Below are 14,370 nucleotides of genomic sequence, written 5' to 3' on the forward strand. Positions count from 1 at the left end.
TTTTATCTCTTGGTGAGTTCAGTTCATGCTATATTATTTTGATTTTCTTCTTCTGATTTTCTCATAGTTGTTGACGGAGGTAACAGTTATGGCTGGCCACGGCCTGATTCGCCATGGATGGTAGTTTTGATAACTTCAAAGTTGTTTTGGGGAATAAATTATTTCTTTGATTTACTAAAAAACTAGAACAAACCCATTTAGTATAAAGTAGGTTATCATCGAAATAGCCTTCTGTAAAGTTAGCGTGTCTTCTGCTTTCCTGTTTTTCCACTTGCCTTGAAAACATGCGACTTTGTTAATGGGTCATTTGGGGTGTTTTTCGCTCTTGGGTTTACTATTGATTTATGATTAGATTTATGTCACACAATTGGTTCGTAATATTTGCGGCAACCCTGAAGTCAGGTTCCCCTTTTAAGCCGTCTACCCTCTTTTCAATCTTTAGACATCTTCGTTTGTTCCTTCTTTGATTTTGTGGTATGTATGATTATCCCATGTCAGTTGGATACATGTAATTTTTTTGAAAAAATAAATAAAGAGTATGATTGATTAATTTTCATTTTAAATTCACCGTTTGTAATAAATTGGGTCCACCTGAGTAGGTGGGGTGTGAAAATAGAAAATTAATCTTATCTAACATCCAAATAGCTTATAATTCCGGCTTAGTTGAGTGGTCAATTTGGGGTTCAAAATTTGATTTTCTGTGTTTAAGATTGATTATTTATATTTGTTTAGTGTCTTTTTAAACAAATACTAATACAGTGTTCGAGCCAAAGTTGTGGGTTTAAATTAAACCATAAGTGATATATTAGATCCGCACCCGATAAGTTTCTTAGACAATTTTCTACTATACAATAAATAGGGAAAGCCTCTAGAATGTAACTGGTAGAACTTATAGAGCATCAATAACGTCATCTAAGCAATCAAAAGAGCCCAAATTTAAGTTGTGTTGTACTACATTGCATCTTTCTACCCGTGGCAGAGTCTGGAATACTATGAAGGAGATTATAAAAAGTATGAATGTCACTCCCGAGATTATAACGTGCAACCTAAATTTATTTTTGTCATGGTTGTTAATGGAGGTTAGAGTTATAGGTGGCCACAGGTCGATTCATCATGGATGGTGGTTTTGATAACTTGAAAGTTAGAAATACTTTTTTTTATTGGTTTTTAGGTGAAGAAAAGCAGCAAGTGAAGCAAACTTATATTTTGATCTTCCAAAAGGAAAGCATCACAAGAACCCAACCATCGGTTCTATTCCTTCCCAATAATAGTATTATTGTGCTGTTGATTTTCACTTAAAATATAGAAAGGATGACATGTGGCTAGGGATGTGTAGAACACTAGAGTTTCTCACTAATATTTCACGACTCACAAGCTACTCACATCTGTGACTAATCTGATGTAACTTGTAGTAGTACTTGATTTCTATTTTTTGTGTCTGATACGAGTCTCTTCTAACTATTACAACAGAGGGAAATAGACAACTTTTGAGGTTGCTCTCAATTAATTGACGTGCATGTCTTTGCGGTGACCAACGGAGTACCTATTTTTGCTGCCCTTAGTCGCACATCTCCGCGAATGGGGTGGCCAATCCAAAATTTGGGTGGCTTTTCATATTCTGAATGTTGCTTACTCTTTTCTGAGTTTTTAAAGTCATCTTGTTATCTATATTTCTTCAAGATCCATTTGCTCAGTGCTCTGTCCTCATGTTTCTCTATTCAATTATGCATATTGTATAATTTTTTTAGCACATTCTCCTTTCTTTTTCTTTTGGATTGATAGTTGTTGTGTTGAATTCCTTTCTTTAGATTTTATTTCATCCACAACTAAGAGGAAATATGCAAACTGAAGTGTTGGCCCAAGTAAAGGTTAGTTTTGAAGACTGACAAAGGAACTCAGACATGAACCGGGTCCACCCAGTAGAGCACAGATATGGATAAACTTAAGCATGTGAGCTGCACGTGAAGGAGATAAACCTAACTTGACAGAAGTGATATCTCCTGATCCTGATCGAAAAGGTTGCATATGGATAAGGAGGAGGACTCCTTAATCAAAGAGAACACGGGTTAAGAAAGGAAGGATTTAGAGGTTGAGATCAATTGGAACTCTTCCACCAAGGAAGAGTAGCATCAAAATTCTAGTCAATCTCTATTTACTAACTCTATAAATATCAGTGTCGTTCTCTTTTACAGGTAGCGCACATAAGTAGAAGTTAAACGTGAATTGAGAGCAAAATAGCAAGGCAATTTTGCAAGCAATTTGTGTGTGATTCAAGCGTGCAAACCTGAAGCTACTTGAACCAGATAGAAGAACCAGTTCCAAGTGTCTGTCTTTTATTCTAGTTCAATTGTAGTAGGTGGTTTCATATTGTACCTTTCAGCTTTATCTAGAAGCAATTGTATTAGGTACTCAGAGTTTTCAAGTTAGAGTTAACTTGAAGTTGTCGCAACAGTTGAGGTTGTGTGCTACAACGGGATTAGAGTTAGTCCTAGGTTTACAAAAGAGTTTTTGTAAATGCTATTTTTGGCTCAGTGATTTTAGTGGAGTGTTTGGGAAAATCCTACTGGAAAGTAGGTCGTGTTTTTTTCACCTTTTGAGCCAGGTGTTTTCCACGTAAAATACTTGTGTTCTTTACTTTCCGCAATTACTATTTCTGCAATAGTAGGTTAAGGAACGCTTACAAGAACCAGGTCCTTCCATAAACAGCTTAAGCGAAAAATTGATCACCATACAAATCACCCCTTCCCCCCTCTTGTGTGGTATTGAAGTATAAAACATCAATTGGTATCAGAGCGGGTTATCCTTGAACTGGGAACTGGGAAGGACAATCCACTGTAAGGCCTCCACTCTTTAATGGCTAGTACTACTCCTGGTGGAAAAACAGGATAAGAGATCGCATCATTGAAAAGGATTATGAGCTGTGGGATATTGTTACTGATGGTCCCCTGGCTACTATGAAGAAGAATGTTGAAGGAGTATATGTGCCAAAAACAAGAGCTGACTGCAACGCTGAGGACTTGAGGAAATGGGAAAAGAATGCTAAGGCCAAGAAATGGCTTGTGTGTGGACTAGGTCCAGACGAGTACAGTAGAGTTCAAAGTTGTACCACTACCAAAGAAATTTGGGACACTTTGCAAGTGGCTCACGAAGGAACTCCTCAAGTGAAGAGATCAAGAGGAACACTAATGTATTCTCAGAATGTGAACTTCACCATGAAGGAAGGAGAAACCATCCAAGAGATGTATACAAGGTTCAAAACACTAACAACTGAACTTAAGTCTCTTGGAAGGATTATCCTTGAAGAAGACAAAGTTGAGAAAATTTTGACAAGGGTTTTGCCAGTCACTTGGGAAATCAAAATCACTGCTATTCAGGAATCAAAGAACATCGCCACTCTCAAGCTGGACGAGCTAATTGGAAATCTCACTGCCTATGAACTTAGAAGGCAAACCATGAAGATGGATGCACCCAAGAAGGAAAGGAGCGTGGCTCTCAGAATAACTGAAGGTGCATATCTAGAAGAAGATGAAATGGCTATGATTACAAGGGATTTCAAGAAGTATCTAATGAGAGGAAAGGGTTCTTCAAGAGGTGCAACGTAGAACAAACCAAGGGTTCCTAAAAAATAGACCACCGAGGGCTGCGACAAACGTGGTAAGACTGACCACATCATCAAAAACTGTCCTCAATGGGAAATTGAATGGAAGAAGGAAAGGGTTGAACGAAGAAACAGGAAGAAGGAACAGGTTCATCCCAAGAAGAATAAAGGATCAACAAAGGCTACGGTTGCTTCTTGGGGAGAGAGCTCAGATGAGGATTCAGTAGATGAAGATGGAGATGAACAAGCACTTATGGCCATTGGAGAATCTGATGAGGAATCAGAGGTAAGTGTAATTCATCTCAAGGACAAGATTAAATTTTTATCTAAAGAAAGTCTATCTGATCTACTGCTAGATTGATGAATCTGAGCTCATAAACAATGAAAAGGAACAACTGTCTAAGGAATGTATAATCTTGAAAGCTAAGTGCAAAAATCTGGAACTCGGGGCTAGTGAAAGTGATAGTAAAGTTGCTGAGTTGAAGAACCAGGTTCTGGAACTTAACACCACTGTGCTAGAGCTTAGATCTGAATATTTAAAACTGAAATTAGGAACAGGTAAAAAGAAAGCTGATCACACACATCTAACTTTAGAAGAAAATCTAGGAAAAATGAAGAATGAGTTGTACAAAAGAGATGAGCAGATAAGAGTCCTAAAAGAAGATCAAAGCAAGGTTAAGCATGAACTAGACAGAACTTGTAAATGGAATAAGTCCTCTGATGTACTTTCATGGATACAAGAACACCATAGTAGCAATAAGAGAGGACTTGGCTACGCGACCCCTGCACCTTAGTGGGATCCCAAAAGCAAGTACATCACACTACCTGAGAACAAAATCTGCACACACTGTGGTAAGACTGGTCACTACAAAAGTGAGTGTACTGCAAAAGAAAAGGCTAGCCAAAAGAACAAAACTTTTGTTCAAGGGAAAAATAGGTTGCCAGGATGGGCTAAAAAGAATTTAATTCACCCTTTTGCCTATAGAAAGGGACCCAAACTAGTTTGGGTTCCTAAGGCTAACCCCTGATTTCCTTTTGCAGGTCCAAGTGAAGAGGAGCAGCCAAATATGGTACATGGATAGTGGCTGCTCAAAGCATATAGCTGGAAGCAAGAACCAGTTCCTTTCACTTGAGGACCTCAAAGGAGGTAATGTCTCCTTTGGAGATGGTAAGAAAGGTGAGATTATTGGGGTTGGAAAGGTAGGTAAGACAGACTCACACTCTATTGAGAATGTCTACTTGATAGATGGCTTGAAATACAGCCTAATCAGTGTATCACAACTGTGTGACATAGGTAACTTGGTAGCATTCACCTCTACCAAATGTTTTGTGATAAATATTACCACAGACAAGATTGTTTTGCAGGGAAAAAGAGTAAACAAGATATACATTGTAGATCTGTCCACTCTGTCAGAAAATGAACTCACTTGCTTAAGTGTGTTGGACAATGATCCCCTCCTTTGGCACAAGAGACTTGGACATGCAAGTCTAAGTCAACTCAACAAATTAGTCTCCAAGGACCTGGTGATAGGACTGCCTAACATCAAGTTTAAGGAAGACAAAGTTTGTGAGAATTGTGCAAGGAGGAAGCAGGTAAGATCCTCTTATGAATGCAAGAAAGTGGTAAGCACGACCAGATCGATGGAACTGGTCCATATGAATCTCCGTGGTCCAATGAGAACATTAAGCAAAGGTGGTAAAAAATATGTGATGGTGCTTGTTGATGATTACTCTAGATTTACTTGGACATTGTTTTTAACATCTAAAGATGAAGCATTTGGCATGTTTACTTCTTTTGTTAGAAAAACTCAAAAATAACTAGGTAATCAACTTGCAACAGTTAGGTCTGATCATGGAACTGAATTTGAAAATGCTAAGTTTGCTGAATTCTGTGATGAGCATGGCATAGATCATAATTTTTATGCCCCTAGAACTCCACAACAAAATGGAGTAGTTGAAAGAAAGAATAGGACACTTGAAGATATGGCTAGGACTATGCTTCTTTCTAGTAAACTGCCCCATAGCTTCTGGGCAGAAGCTGTAAACACTGCATGTTACATCATTAATAGGTGCATGACTAGACCTATTGTAGAGAAGACTGCTTATGAGTTACTTAATGGGAGAAAATCAAATATATCCCATCTTAGGGCATTTGGATGCAAGTGCTTTGTGCACAACAATGGAAAGGACTCCCTAGGTAAGTTTGATCCCAGAAGTGATGAGGGAGTATTCATGGGATATTCTTCACATAGCAAGGCTTATAAAGTGTAAAACAAAAGAACTATGTGTGTAGAAGAAAGTGTACATATGGTTTTTGATGAAACTAACATTCTTTCTGAGAGACAGGAACATGAAGATGAAGCTATTGGGCTGGTAAAAAGTTTAAATGAAATCACAGCCCAAGCTGAAGCTGCACTAGAAGAAGGAACATGTTCTTCCATCCAGGGCAACCTGACGGGGGAACTGAACAAAGAAGAACCGAATCTAATTCTCCAATGGAACCTGTCCAGGAGCCTGTTCGTCAGCAACAAAATATGGGAGAAACATCAAACGTAAATTAGTTGGTTGTGAAACCTTACAAGTATCAAAGTTCTCATCCCATTGAGAACATAATTACTGATCCAACCTCTGGAATTAAAACTAGATTTTCATTAAAGAATCTTTGTGCTTTTGATGCTTTCCTATCTCTTATTGAACCTAAAAATGTTGCTGAGGCCTTGCAGGATGAAGACTGGGTAAATGCAATGCAAGATGAACTAAATCAGTTTGAAAGAAGTCAAGTTTGGCATCTAGTGCCAAGACCCAAGGACAGATCACTAATTGGCACAAAATGGGTCTTCAGAAACAAATTTGATGAAGATGGAACTGTTACAAGGAACAAGGCAAGGTTGGTGGTTCAAAGCTATAACCAATAGGAGGGCATAGACTATGATGAGACTTTTGCTTCAGTTGGAAGGTTGGAAGCAATAAGACTCCTCATAGCCTTCACTGCATACATGGAATTTACTCTTCACCTGTTGGACGTCAAGAGTGCCTTCCTAAATGGCTACTTAAAGGAAGAATTGTTTGTCAAGTAACCTCCAGGGTTTGAAAGCAAGGAGTGTCCGGATCATGTATACATACTAGAAAAGGCACTCTATGGACTCAAGCAGGCTCCTAGAGCATGGTATGAACGACTATCCAAAATTTTTGCTTGAACATGGCTACAAGAGAGGTAAAATTGATAGCACTATATTCTTGAGGGAAAAAGTTAAGGATCTTCTAGTAGTACAAATATGTTGATGACATAATTTTTGGGGCAACCACTAAAAAACTAAGTAAGGAATTTGCTAAACTAATGGGGAGTGAATTTGAGTATGATGGGTGAGCTTAATTTCTTCTTAGGCTTACAAACTAAACAAAACTCGAATGGAACCATGATCCATCAGCAAAAATATGCAAAAGAGTTGCTTAAGAAGTTTAAAATGGACGAATAAAAGGAAATAGACACTCCTATTGCAACAACCACAAATTTGGACATAGATGAACCTGGTTCATCTGTTGATCAGAAGTTGTATAGGGGTATGATTGGTTCACTTTTGTATCTTACTGCTAGCAAACCCGACATTGTTTTTAGTGTAGGGCTTTGGCTCGATTTCAAGCAAATCCAAAGGAATCCCACTTGACTGCTGTCAAGAGAATATTGAGATACTTGAAAGGCACTACTGACCTTTGCCTTTGGTATCCTAAAGGTAGTAACTTCAACCTAGTGGGATATGCTGACGCTGACTATGCAAGTTTCCTTGTGGACAGGAAGAGCACCTCAGGTATGGAAAACTTTCTTGGTTCATGTATTGTGTGATAGGCTACTAAAAAGCAAAATTCAGTGGCCTTATCTACTGCTGAAGCTGAGTATGTTGCTGCTGCTTCTTGTTGTGCTCAATTGCTGTGGATCAAACAGCAGTTGATGGATTTTGGTATTGAAGTTGGTTGCATCCCTATTTTTTATGATAACACTAGTGCTATTAGTATGACTGAGAACCCGGTTCATCATAAGAAAACTAAGCACATAGATGTTAGACACCATTTTTAAGGGACAACTATGAGAAAGGACTGATCACTATAGAATTTTCTGTTACTGATAAGCAGATTGCCGACATCTTTACAAAAGCACTGAGTAGAGAAAGCTTTGAAAGGAACAGGTTAGAACTAGGGATGATTAAGATCACCTAATGGAACCTGTTCAGAATGCACAATGAAAAAAAAATTTAGTTAGGAAATCTGGAACTTGTGTAAATATCTAGATTAATCTTTGCTCAATCTCATACTGTAAATAGTATACTCCTGTGCCATGTGTTGATATGACTCACTGATCTCTAACGAACATTTTCTCTATTTTGGCAAATTGAGGCATGATCAAGAGGATTCTTAGTGAAGAACCTGGTTCATCAGTAGAAGTTCATCTGAATAACGAGGTATGTTTTCTACACTCTGCACAATTAGAAATATTAATATTTAATTCATGATCAGAGTCCTACCTATGTTCAAAAACTTCAAAAAGCCTATCCTTTTAAGTTTGAACCAGTTCCGTTTCAACTAGACTCCTCACCGTATTAAAATGCCTAGATTCTAGGGAAGCTTAACTGCCTTTTCAACCTGAAATTTCAGGGTGACTAGACTTCTAATTGATTACAAAAAGCTGTCGTTGTATATTAATTACCCTCTCCCTTTAAAATCTATCATCATCACCACTGCCACTCCCATAATTTTCAAAACCGTCAAAAATCTTCTATTTTTTCTTGTTCTTTCTTCCAAAACTCAAATCACAAATTTCTTCTAGAATTTAGAGAAAATGACCAACCACCAAGATAACCCAGGCACACCTCCACCACCTACTTCCTCCGATTCCTCCACCACTCCTCAATCCAGCACTACCCCTCAACCTAGGAGAAGGCAAATAAAGATGCTTGCTCGAAAAACTGTGGCTACAGGTGCGCTTTTTAAGAAATTAAACACACAGTTGAAGGTTAGTCAAGCCCAAGATTCCCAAAATTTTAATGATTCTTTCAAGTCTGCGAGTGAGGGGGAAGGAACTGGGTCTTCTGATTCTGAGCAGGCAATATCTGTGCAAAATCCCCCTACTGAGGTAATTTTTGATCCAGCTGAAAATCTAGAGAATCATTTTGTTTTGGTTGGGTCTGTTATGGATATGGAAACAACTGAGTCAAGAAGGAGAGGAGGTAAAAATAAAAGAGGAAAAGAAACTTAGAGTGAGGGTGTTCGTAGTGATGAGAGGGTAAAAGGGAAAGAGGTGGCTAATTCTTCAACCACTTCAGAAATGGTTAAAATGGCTATCTGTGGGATTGAGCCAGAAAAGGTGGAAGAAGGTAGCAAGAAAACAGGGGGAAGTGGTTCAGGGGAAGCTGTTGAAGGGCTAGTAAATCTTAGTACGCATACAGATGAACCTAGTTCATCTATTGAGGAGACCCTAGCAGATCTTCTGAAGAAGGTTGGTGCCAGCTATAACCCCAAGAAAAGGAGAACTCCAACACCAAAAACTCCTAGCACTACAAGAACCACCAAGAAAAGGAAGGCTGCTTCTACGACAACTACTGATATTCCTTTACCAAAAGGAAGGGCCACAAGGAGTAAGTTGAAGCAGAGTGAGAAGGAGTTGCAGAAAGCTATGGAAGAAAGTAAGAAGAAAAGAATGGACAAAGGGAAAGCAAAGGTGGCAGAGCCTGTTGAGGCTGTTGATGTGGATGAGATGGACCTGGTCCATCAAGGTGAACATGTGACTGTGGAGGTGGAGGTTCAGACCCCTAAGCCCAAGAAGACCAAGACTTCCTCAAATAAGTCTTCATCTGTATCCAAGTCTGCTGAACCTTCTACTTTGGCAAAAAGGACAAGGTCTGCTGTGAAAGCCAAGCGAGTTAAGATTACTGAGGAGGAAGATTGGAGTGGTGAAGAAGAGGATGAATCTGATAATGAACAAGATAAGATGGCCAAGTTTGGCAAACGAACCATCTTGAAGGGTAGACTTTTGAAGAACTTGGAGGAAGAAGGTATCGTTCTACTGCTTGAAAAGCTAGAGGTTCAGGGGTGGAAGGACATGGTCCTTCAGTTAGATGGCAAGCTGGCCAGAAATGAGATAATTGAGTTCATGGCCAATGCATAGGTCAAGGATGGAAGAGTTACCAGCCAGGTGAAAGGGGTTCAATTGTCTTTTGATGCAAAAAAGCTGGGTAAAATCCTTGGTATTCCTTCTGAAGGTTATGATGACTACACTAGGCAAAAATGGCCATGTCTGGACTCCCTTCCTACTGCCCTAGCCATTACTAGGAAGTTTTGTGATAGCAAGGAAGTGAATAAGGCCAAGGTTGTGTATAAGAGTGAAATGAAGCCATCCCACAAAGTGCTATTTGAATTCATCAACAAGTGTGTGCTGCCCAGATAGGAAAGAAGGCACATTGCCAACTACACGGACTTGGTTTTGATGGAGTGTCTGGATAGTGGGTGGCAGATCAACTGGCATGGGTTTACGATCAAGCTACTTGATTGGGTTATCAATGGCTCCAAGGTCCATGCCACTCCTTATGGTTTCATTCTCACTATTGTTCTTGCTAATTGTAAGTTTCCTCTGAAGAAGTGGGAGACGGCCACAAGCAAAGACCACTTTGGATTCTATACTTTGCTCGCTTGTGACTATGAGATTACTGCCACTCCCAATGAACCTGGTTCATCCAAAAAGACACCTGTCAATAGCAAGGTCAGAACTCTGTTGCAGGAGAGTGGGGCTAAGGATGCTGAGATAGCAAGGCTGAAGGCTCGTTTGGCAGAGGTAGAATCTGAGAGAGATACCCTCGTTCTTCAAGACATGCTGCACCTTCTCCAAGCCAAAACCCAAAACCCAAGTTCTTCCAAGCCTTGATTTCCTAATCCCAGACCTTTCAGTGACCCAGATTAAGGATTTTTCTTGTTTTGCTCATGTTTTAACTGTTTTTGTTTCTTTTTGTGGATTGTGGCAAAATCATATTCTCTATCAATGAAGTTTGCTGCTTTTGCCCTTGTTGACTGTTTATCTTTCCTTGATAGTTTGAATAAGTGTAGTTGATTACTGATGATTAATCCATGAATGCATTTGCAGCTACCCCAGTGGCCATGAGTAATTTTTAAAAATCTGGGAATCATATATTGTTTATGCAACTTTTTGATGATGCCAAAAGGGGAAAAATATATTGTGCTTTATATTCTGAATAGTGATGTTTATAACCTAATGAACCTGGTCCTTGATGATAAGTGAGAAAAATTTCTAACATTGTATTGATGTTGAGCTGAGTTCTAGCAGGGCCAAAGTGTATGAAAAGCACAGAGTTTGTCATCATCAAAAAGGGGTAATTTTGTTGGCCCAAGTAAAGGTTAGTTTTGAAGACTGACAAAGGAACTCAGACATGAACCAGGTCCTTCCCAGTAGAGCACAGATATGGATAAACTTAAGCATGTGAGCTGCACGTGAAGGAGATAAACCTAACTTGACAAAAGTGATATCTCCTGATCCTGATCAAAAAGGTTGCATATTGAATAAGGAGGAGGACTCCTTAATCGAAGAGAACACGGGTTAAGAAAGGAAGGAGTTAGAGGTTGAGATCAATTAGAACTCTTCCACCAAGGAAGAGTAGCATCAGAATTCTAGTCAATCTCTATTTACTAACTCTATAAATATTAGTGTCGTTCTCTTTTATAGGTAGCACACATAAGCAGAAGTTAAACGTGAATTGAGAGCAAATTAGCAAGGCAATTTTGCAAGCAATTCGTGTGTGATTCAAGCGTGCAAACCTGAAGCTACTTGAACCAGATAGAAGAACCAGTTCCAAGTGTCTGTCTTTTATTCTAGTTCAATTGTAGTAGGTGGTTTCATATTGTACCTTTCAGCTTTATCTAGAAGCAATTATATTAAGTACTCAGAGTTTTCAAGTTAGAGTTAACTTGAAGTTGTCGCAACAGTTGAGGCTGTGTGCTACAACGGGATTAGAGTTAGTCCTAGGTTTACAAAAGAGTTTTTGTAAATGCTGTTTTTGGCTAAGTTATTTTAGTGGAAAGTTTGGAAAAATCCTGTCACACCTCCTTTTTACTCTACTACACCCCGTGAAGGGTATAATAAAGGGAGTTTTTCCAATTAAAGGACAATCAAAACGGGATTCATTTTATTAAAAGATTCAGAGTCACCACTTGGGAGATTTATGGTGTCCCAAGTCACCGGTTTAGAATCCCGAATCGAGGAAAGGGTTGACTCTGTATTACAGTCTGCGAACCAGAAATTCGGGTAAGGAATTCTGTTAACCCGGGAGAAGGGGTTAGGCATTCCCGAGTTCCGTGGTTCTAGCACGGTCGCTCAACTGCTATGTTTGGCTAAAATCTGATTTTAAACATGTCATCCTGTAGTGCAATTTTTAGAATTATTTACCGCTTTTAATTAAAAAATTTTAAGAAAGTGAACGTTGTTTAAAAAATGTGTTTTTGGATCACGTCACATGAAATGCACCCGGATCCTCAACACATTTTTATTCAACGTTTTGGGATTTCGATTTGGGTCACATGAAATGCACACCCGAGTTTAGGAAGGTAAAATTATTAAAGAACACGCCTAAAGCGAATAACGTGTTGTTAACTTTGCGGGAGGCCATGAAAATTCGCTAAATGGCACGCCCCGAATTCTAAATATTTTAATAGAAGCATTTACTGAGGGCCCCGAAATTTGTATGTTTTGTTCGGCGAGGCTCGTCTCATTTTTATTTAAAAGTCGTCCTAGACAAGCTACAATTTTCTATTTAAATTTATCTCTAAAGAATCCTAGTTACTTAATATTATAAAATTCGGGCTTCAAGTTCAAGTCCGGAGTCAAACAAAAGGGATAGACCTCTTAATTTGAACCCGCTACTTAACTCGAGAACCCACTTTTACAAATTAGTTTTAATGAACTTAAGGGAATTTAGCCTCCAACACGTTTGGGATTCGAAAAATTGGCCCAGGCCTGTAACGTGAAGGTGCCAGGCCATTGGGCCTCAGCATCAGCCCAATAGTGAATATGCTCGTCTTAGGACTGCCAAGAAGAACCGCCAGCCAGTGGGCTTCGATGTCAGCCCATAAAATTGGTAAACACAAAGAGGCACAGATCATATGAGACATAAACATTGCTAAATTATTGATTTCTGAATGAAGCTATTAAATTGCTCAATTGGAATGACTTTAGGGTTTCAATTCAGTCGAATTCATACATGAGCCCATGACTAATTTACTTGATTAACAAACTACTGAATTAGAGGAGTCCCTCAACCACCTAATACCCACAGTTCTTATAATCAACCTAAATCATATTGCACTTCTAAATATTACACAGATGAAATCTCATGCTGTAATGAGTAACGCTCTAACTATTTAGACATAGTCCTTTATGAAAAATATCAATTAACGTACAGCTAGGTGCAGACAAGTTTCAAGATACGTTATACAAGAGTATTGATTATGGTTTTTCGGGCTAAATTCAAATAACTTTCAGACTTAAACTCAAACAATCAAAATCTAAATTCACGCTATATCCAACAGTCCAATAGTCCATATAACAACATAATCGGACTTATCTCAATACATTCTTTGAATCAAATGTCTAACATATAAACATACAAAACAGAATTACTGCTAAAATAACAGTAATTATTAACAGAAATTAAACAAATGCTTTTCATTCCATCTTCAAGTCAAATCTACATCCTGAAAGTTAGAGTTTGTACCTGGAACAGCAATTATAAACCAAAAGTGAGAAACAGGGGTCCAAAGAGAAGCAGCAACAGCAAATTTGGATCAGAACAAATGCTGGAGAATATCACTTGAAAACAGTTTTGAACTCGAATGACTCCACACAAGGTTCAGATTTGAATTCCAACCAAAAATGGACCCAAACTTGAATGTAACACACACTTCAGCTCATTTTTTCTATTAATTACTCAAAGATTCAAAGATTTTCAATGAACAACAGTATTTTTGTGCTTTTTGTGCTCAAATTGGATGAAACAATATTCTTTTGACAGACTCGCACTTCTGTATTTTTAGCTCTTCAATCCTTGCCTTCTAAGGCAAGAAATGATGCCTTTATAGGCAAACAACTAGGGCAACCCTTGCAAGCTTTGTTTTGCACTTTAGTCCCCCTTTTTTAGCTTAAAAATCCTTTATTTATTGACTTGTTACCCAAGTCACACCATTATAATTTTGAAATTACAAGTAGAACCCCTTCTAGGTGCTTCTAGGGGCTTCTAATTTCAGTTACCAGAGATTCCTTAAGTTGAATTACCCATATTACCCTTTTTGCTTCTGAAAATTACCCAGTTAAACCAAACTAAATTTATTCACTAAATCAATCAGCAATTCAAATGAAATTGAACTTAGGTCAAATTATCAGTAACAATCATGAACTACTCAATCGAAACCAAGCACAAAATAAAACTAACAGAAAATCAAAGCAAAAACAGAACAAAATTAAACAGAAATAACAACATCAATTAACATGAAGAAAAACTAATCAAATGAGGAGAAACCTTGTTGGCTTAAAACGAACAATCAAAAAACTTAAACTAAACCTAGAACACTAATGACAAAATTAAAGAATAAATTCATGCTATTGATTATTAGCGAATTAGAACTCAAACAAACATGAAAATAAACAAATAAGAACAGAGGAAAAATGAATTCAATTACTGATTCTAGACGGATTGGTAAGCAAAAATGAAAAACAAAACCTA

The sequence above is a fragment of the Nicotiana attenuata genome, chromosome 3 (assembly GCF_001879085.1).
Source record: "Nicotiana attenuata strain UT chromosome 3, NIATTr2, whole genome shotgun sequence".
Classification (NCBI taxonomy): Eukaryota; Viridiplantae; Streptophyta; class Magnoliopsida; order Solanales; family Solanaceae; genus Nicotiana; species Nicotiana attenuata.